We start from the raw sequence: 6,986 nt of genomic DNA, 5'->3' as shown, positions 1-6,986 counted from the left end.
GAGAGGTTTTGGTGAGACCAACCGTTGGGGGAACGTAGCAACTGGCTTTTCTAGAAGTTCCGGTTCTAATTTTTGTGGGGCATCACTCGATCCATCATTATTGTCCTTTTCTTGTCTTAAGGCTTTTTGGGCCTAACCGGAAGAGTTTTATCAATGATCTTTCCACTCCTAAGAGTGGTGATGGATTTAGCATGCCCCATCTGATTTGAAGAGCTGCGGTTTAGGATTGAGGAGAGGTTGTGCAAGAAGCATCCCCTTTTCTATAACCGTCATACGAGAATCTATCTTTTGCATAAAATCTGTAATTCCCCGCATTACCTGAGCCAGCTCTTGTATGGAATTTTGAACCAGTTCCTCTTGAGATTTCACTTGATTTGGATTTTGATTGAAGAAACCTGGAGGAGTAGCCGTTTGTCCATTTCTCTAACTAAAGTTTAGATGATTTTTCCAACCAGGATTGTATGTATTTGAGTTAGGTCCAGTAAAAGGTCTTTGATAGTTGTTTATGGCATTAGCTTGTTCATTCAACACTCCTCGAAAGGCGGGTATTGTAGGACAATTTTCAGTTGTATGAATGTTGCAATCACAGATGCCGCAAACAATTTCATTCACCTTATCCTTCTTTCCTTCCATGGCCTCAACTTTCCTTATGAGCGTAGTCACTTTACACTTGAGATCATCCTCTTCTTTCAAGAGATATAATCCACCTTTCTCCTTTAATTGATTTGGCCTAGACGTGGTGTTCGACGTTGGATAATAGTCCCATGATTGTTTTTTTTCAGCAAGACTATCGAGGTAATCCCATACCTCGTCAACATCTTTATTAATGAACTCTCCATTACACATTGTCTCGACCATTTGGCGCATAGAAGATGTCAGTCCATCATAGAAAAAATTTGTAATGCGCCACGTTTCAAATCCGTGTTGTGGGCATGAACTGACCAAATCTTTGAACCTTTCCCAACATTGGAAGAATGCTTCATCTTCCTTTTGGGCAAAGTTCATGATTGCTTTTCTGAGGGTAATCGTTTTATGATGTGGGAAGAATTTTTTTATGAATTCCCTCTGCATGTCGTTCCATGTGCCAATGGATCTAGGACGCAGTGAATGTAACCACGTCTTAGCTTTCTCTTTTAAGGAAAAAGGGAAGAGTTTCAGCCTAATTGTATCCTCAGATACATTAGGAAAACATAATGTAGCTATAATCTCATCGAACTCTTTCAAATGTAAATATGGACTCTCTGATTCAAGTCCATGGAATTTAGGAAGGAGTTGGATAACTCCTGGCTTGATGTCCATTTGTCCCGTGTTTTCAGGAAAAATCATACATGAGGGCATACTCACTCCCGCCGGTTGTAGATAATCTCGTAAAGTATGAGGCGGGGGTGCCTGATGCACCTCGTTCTCATCTTGGGTATCCTCCACCTTGGTTGGAAGTAGAGGAGGTTGGTCTTCAGCCATAACTTCAGTTAACTCAGGGGATTTCGAGCGGTGTCTAGTCCTGCGATGGATAGTCAACCCCTCAACCAATCCTCCTTCAGTCAAGAGACGTTGAGTGTTGTCACGGGCCCACTTGGGCATGAAACACTCGCAGTCCTCAATCAAATTCGAATGAAAAGAAAATGTAGAAAGAGAGAGAGGGTTGGAAAGAAGTTACCAAATTGAAGGCCCTAAGTTGAAGACCTGCAAAATAAAACAAAATAAGTTAGATTCTAAAAAGGAGAAGAACAATCCTTTAAAAGAAAGATAGCAGTGAACTGATTTCTAAAAGAAGGAATTCCTAAAAGAAAGTGGAAATTTCTAAAATAAATTAGGAAAGTCCTAAACTAGAAAATAAATTACTAAAAGAGAACTGAAAAATAGAAAGTAGGGAAGGAGCTTACCGAATTAGAAATTTCTATCTTAAAGGCCTACAAAAATAAGAAGGTTAGTTTCTAAACAAAAATTCTACAAGTAGAAAAATTTCTAAAAGTAAATTAGGAAACAAAGTTAGATTCTAAAAGAGTTAAAATTAGAAAGTAAAAATAAAAAATAAAAGAGGAAAGTTTCTAAAAATAAACTACTTCCTAAAAAAAAATAGAAAAATATTAGGATTAGAGAATTTCTAAGATTTAAGCCCTAATTCTAAAAACAGAAAAATTAGAGAAATTAGGAAGGAATTACCAATTGAGAAACTTATGTCAGGATCCTATAAAACAGAAAAACAAGTTAGTTCAAAAAGTCTACAACTAAAGTTAGTCAAATCCTAATCCTAACCTAATTCTAAAACTAATTAATTTCAGAAAATCGCAACCATCAGTCCCCGGCAACGGCACCAAAAACTTGTTCACTCCCCAAGTATAGGGTTGTGATGTAGTAATAAACTCGGTAAGACCGAGGTCGAATCCACAGGGACTGAAACTTGTACGTTTTCTGAAACTAGAGAGAAATAAAACTAGCTTAAGATGTAATCTAAATCAAATAGAATTTCAGAAATAATTGTGGAATAATTATCTAAAACTTTAAACAATTCAAGGAAGGGAAACTAGGGATTCAGAGGATCCACTTGTAGAGATTAGGGAGATCTTATGCCTGCGTCAAGGATTATGGGATTAAGTTGAACTTACTTGATATTGTTTTCAAGAGATGAAAGGTATATGAATTAGGATGGATTCCATCATCTAACCATGCCCAACCGACAAAGCGAACAACAGGATTAAACTAATTACCAACCAATCAACAGTGCATGAAAATCGGGAAGGGTACTGTCATCCTACCATGCCCATGGAACAATGATGAACAACAGGGCTTCCTGACTTCATAACATAAAAAGGGGAAAGAAATACTCAAAGCCATTGCAAACCCATTGTAATTTCAGTCACAAGAGACCATTAAAGACTGAGAAAATATTCCTTTAATAATTAAACCACAATCAAGTTTAATTCACAATTAAATAATTAAATAAAGTCTCCCATCTCAATACAAGCTTCACCTCTTAGCCATAGCTAAGAGGTTTAGCCACACATGACTGGGCTAACCAAAGCAAGTGATAATAGAAAAAAAAAAGAAATAAAAGAACAAGAGGGAAAGGAAAAAAACCAGCTAAAAAAAACAGCTTCACGTCCTCCTTTCCACGCTGCCTCACTCTCTCTTTCTTCCTTTCTTCCGTCCCAACCCAAGCTCCCTCTTTTCCAGCCACGGCCTCCTTTAATGCTCCTCACGGAACTGCTGTTGAGTCCTGAAAGAATTAGGCTGTGGAAGCTGGAGACTCCATGCACGCCCTCTGCTGCGAGATACCTCATGCAGTCAGGAGTTCGGCGTCTCCACTCTTCTTCTTCTTTGCTTTCTTTCCAAAAGGACAGCGTCCACTGGGGGTGTTTTAACAGAACTACATGATGAACGGTTCAGATCAGCCGTCCGATCGCCCCCACGAGCGCACAACTCGCCGCGAAAGCCGAACGGCGTCCGGCTGCGAAACAGAGTGCATTACGCACATACGCTGTCTGATGGTGGGGTCCACGATAAGCTTCAAATGATCAATCCAAGCCGTCCACCGAATTTTTCTCGATTTTTCGGTCAGAATGGGCTGGTTTTTGTCGAGTTTTGGTGTGGTCCACCGATGTTTCTCTTCCACCGTCTATCGTCCATTTTAATGATAAAAAATGGATCTCCGGAGTCTTTTTAATTTTTATCCACCTAGGCCTAAGTGAGATTGGTGGTGTGAGTCTCATGAACGGTTCGGATCCTTTGAATAACTGCTGTGTGGGGCCCACTAATGAAAAACGGACGGACAACGTAAAGACGCTGTCCGTTCTTTCGCAGAAGAGAGAGGGAGATGGGTCGCAGTCGGGTTTGATTAGACCGGCTGGTCCGGTGCAGCTCTCGTGCTTGTACACTATACGCACATCCAACTTGTTTGGAGTCCATGATGATGGATCCCGAAAATCCGCTCTGTTCATCCGTTTTGTCTCCTCAGATAATGGGTTGAGACCAAATTTTAGGCATATCCAGATCTCAGGTGGGCCCAAAATCAATGGTTTATGGGCTGTTCTGAGCGTTGGGCCACTTGCAGAGGGATCCAATGGCTAAAATTTGACGTGTACAGTTATTTTTTGGTCCTTAGGCCACGTATGGAGTTTCGAACTGATCAGATGGTGGGAACCCTATGATCTTGCATTCTAGACACTTTTCAGGCCACTTGAGCTTCAATTCCTCGATTTTCTTGGATCCCTGGTGTGCAAATCTGTCGATCTTGGTCTCCTAGAGTCCGTCGCTTTCTTTGGTGACTTCAGGCTATTAAATCCATACTTTTAGTACCCTTTTCCAGTCCAAGCTCGTGAATACACCCTGCATCACAAACATGATTAAATCAGGCCGTTAAACAATACTATGTTTGAAAATCCAGGCAATAACAGGGTCTGATATGCAATATTTGACCCTCAACATACATGTGGCAAATCCTTTGTGAAAGGATTTGCTATAATACCTGTTATAACTACTTTATTACATATATGTTGATATGTGTAGTCTAAGTGTTTGATAAAATGCCCGATGAGAAAATGTTTATTGAAATGTATTTAATTAGAGTGTTGAGATATGATTCTCAATTTCCTTCATATAACCTATCTTACTACTACGTGCTTTATGGATGAAATGTTTATATATGACAACATGTGTATTATGTGTTTGTTAAAATGCTTAAAAGAGATTTATATTTGAATTGGTTGTCACATGCTGTTTGACTATTACATATGAATGCCTATTATGTTTGAATATGATTGGGACTACTGCGTAGTCCAGGCAATCGGTAATGATTCCTGAATTATTGGCCGAGGTCATTTCGCCACACAAGACACGTTCGATGAATCCGAGTCGTACGCTGTTTATAGACTGTGGTTAGGCCATGCAGAGTACTTACACTCTCCATGTCGATTAATTCAACGTGCGCTCATACCAGTCGTGCTTGTCAAGTAACCCGATTGACCTAATGTATGTTCACCATGTATGGACGCTACTGCTTGAACCTAAGGTACCACTTACTAGTGTAAAGCGCATTTAACCTAGGTACTATGATCTGCTAAGACTCATGAGCCAGGCAAAGTGGTATGGGACACCGTGGTTGACCTGTGGGCCTACACGGGTGATGAGCCTCCCCATAGTGTCCAGTGAGCAAACCAAAATTGTGACCCGAATACGTGGTATGGGACACTGTATTCGAGCTGTCGGCCTATGATTAGGAGTTGAGCCTCTTGTAGTGACCTTGAGTATACATTAGGACTACGCTAAGGTGACGAGCTTTTCTGTAGTGACTTCGAGTATAAACTAGGCATGCACTGAGGTGACGTGCCTCTCTGTAATGATATGGAACTGCCATTGCATGTGACTAACTAGGATTGACAACCCTAGATGGATCATTGTTTGGGTCAATGATATAAAGGGAGGTACCTTAGCTTCCCAAACCTGCTGTATGAATAAATCTAATCAAGAACTTGGCTAATCACGCACATGTATCGCATTGCGTGTGCCTTTGGCGTTGGAGTTGAGCACAGCGAGAGTGTTGCTGCGTGACTATGAGATGATGTCGCAGAGGGAGTGCAGACGAGGGCATGCATTATTAATACATATCATCCTTGTGTTAATTAGAGTACTTAGGAATGCTTGTTGTATGCTTTATCATTACTACTTGACTGAATTGATAACATGTTAACCTTTACCTTATAGCTCCACTGAGTTGATCACTCACTCCCACTATGTGACGGTGTTTTAAAATACCAAACAGACTTTATTGTAGTTGTAGATGACGGCGAAGCTTACGAGGCAGAGCCTATCTTCTATGGCGACAAGGAGGAGTTCTCCTATCTGCAACTCTCTTACAAGTCTATGTAGATCTGGAGTTATGTCACCAGGGCTATAGGGATATGGATTAGATGACATTACACTTTATCATTTTGTATATTTTGAAACTAAACATGTAATTATTTAACCCAGTAACATGTTCACACTCTAGAGACTTACAACAACTTATGTGTTTTATATATCTATCACAGTCTTTCGCTTACATAATCTAATCATCTCTAGAGTATGATATGCTAATCTAGGGAAATCCCATTCATGTTTAATGCACTAATATGGACAACATTTAATCATCATTATCTATGTTGCATAAGTGATGCGTTGGAACTCGGGAGTCGAGCTTCTGCTCGACCCCCTATTTTCAGAGTGTTACAAGTTAGTATCAGAGTATGATTTAGATTAAACGGGACCTGGGTTATGGTCACATGATGCACACTGATGTACTTTGACTTAGGAGGGAGCATTAAAATGTAGAAACAGTTGTCGAATTTCCAGTTTCTTTGACAGGTGAAACTAAAAATTGAAATCGGACCCGTGGGCATCTGTGATCATACGAGATGGCCCCAATCCTTTTTTAGACCATCAATCGATGGGTTTAGATGATAATTTAACATATTCCACACTCAAATAACTCGAAAAATATGAATGTGCACAAGATGGAACCCGAAACGACTCAAACGGATTCAGGGGCCTAAATGGTGCAAATCGGGAGAGGGGGGGGGGGGACCAAAGTGGACCTCGCACATTTCTGGCACCCTGGGGGGGAAATAGCATAGCCCTTGGGGCAAGCCATCGCCTACCTATCTAGTGAACTGCGATGGCATCGCCCCTAGGGCGAGGCCTCGCGGTCCACGGATAGCGGGCCTGTCGGGCCTATGGGTGTACATGCTAGTGGGGCCCACAAAACACATGTGGGAGCCCCTATACCTCCCTATTTGCTCCCTTTTCTTCATTTTCACCCTTTCAAACTTTCTAATCTCCCAAAAATCCCATTTTTCTCTCTCAAATCCTCCCTCTATTCTCATATTATCTTCTTTTTCTTCACTACATACCCATTCTCCATCATATCCCTCAAACCCATATCCTATCTCCCTACATTTCCTCCCATTTAAGCACACAAACTCTCGTTTGTGTCTCAAAAATCTCAAGGTCTA

At 40.8% G+C, this 6,986-nt stretch overlaps 1 non-coding gene across 1 annotated transcript; it reads left to right on the top strand.

Annotated features, from left to right (window-relative positions):
* Positions 1-916: 916 nt before the first annotated feature.
* Positions 917-1,023, top strand: LOC131244736 (small nucleolar RNA R71). Its single transcript, XR_009170512.1, has one exon. It is a non-coding gene; the product is annotated as a small nucleolar RNA R71 (small nucleolar RNA).
* Positions 1,024-6,986: the final 5,963 nt, after the last annotated feature.

The sequence above is a fragment of the Magnolia sinica genome, chromosome 4, assembly GCF_029962835.1.
Source record: "Magnolia sinica isolate HGM2019 chromosome 4, MsV1, whole genome shotgun sequence".
NCBI lineage: Eukaryota > Viridiplantae > Streptophyta > Magnoliopsida > Magnoliales > Magnoliaceae > Magnolia > Magnolia sinica.
This window is presented reverse-complemented; position numbering and strand designations above follow the sequence as displayed.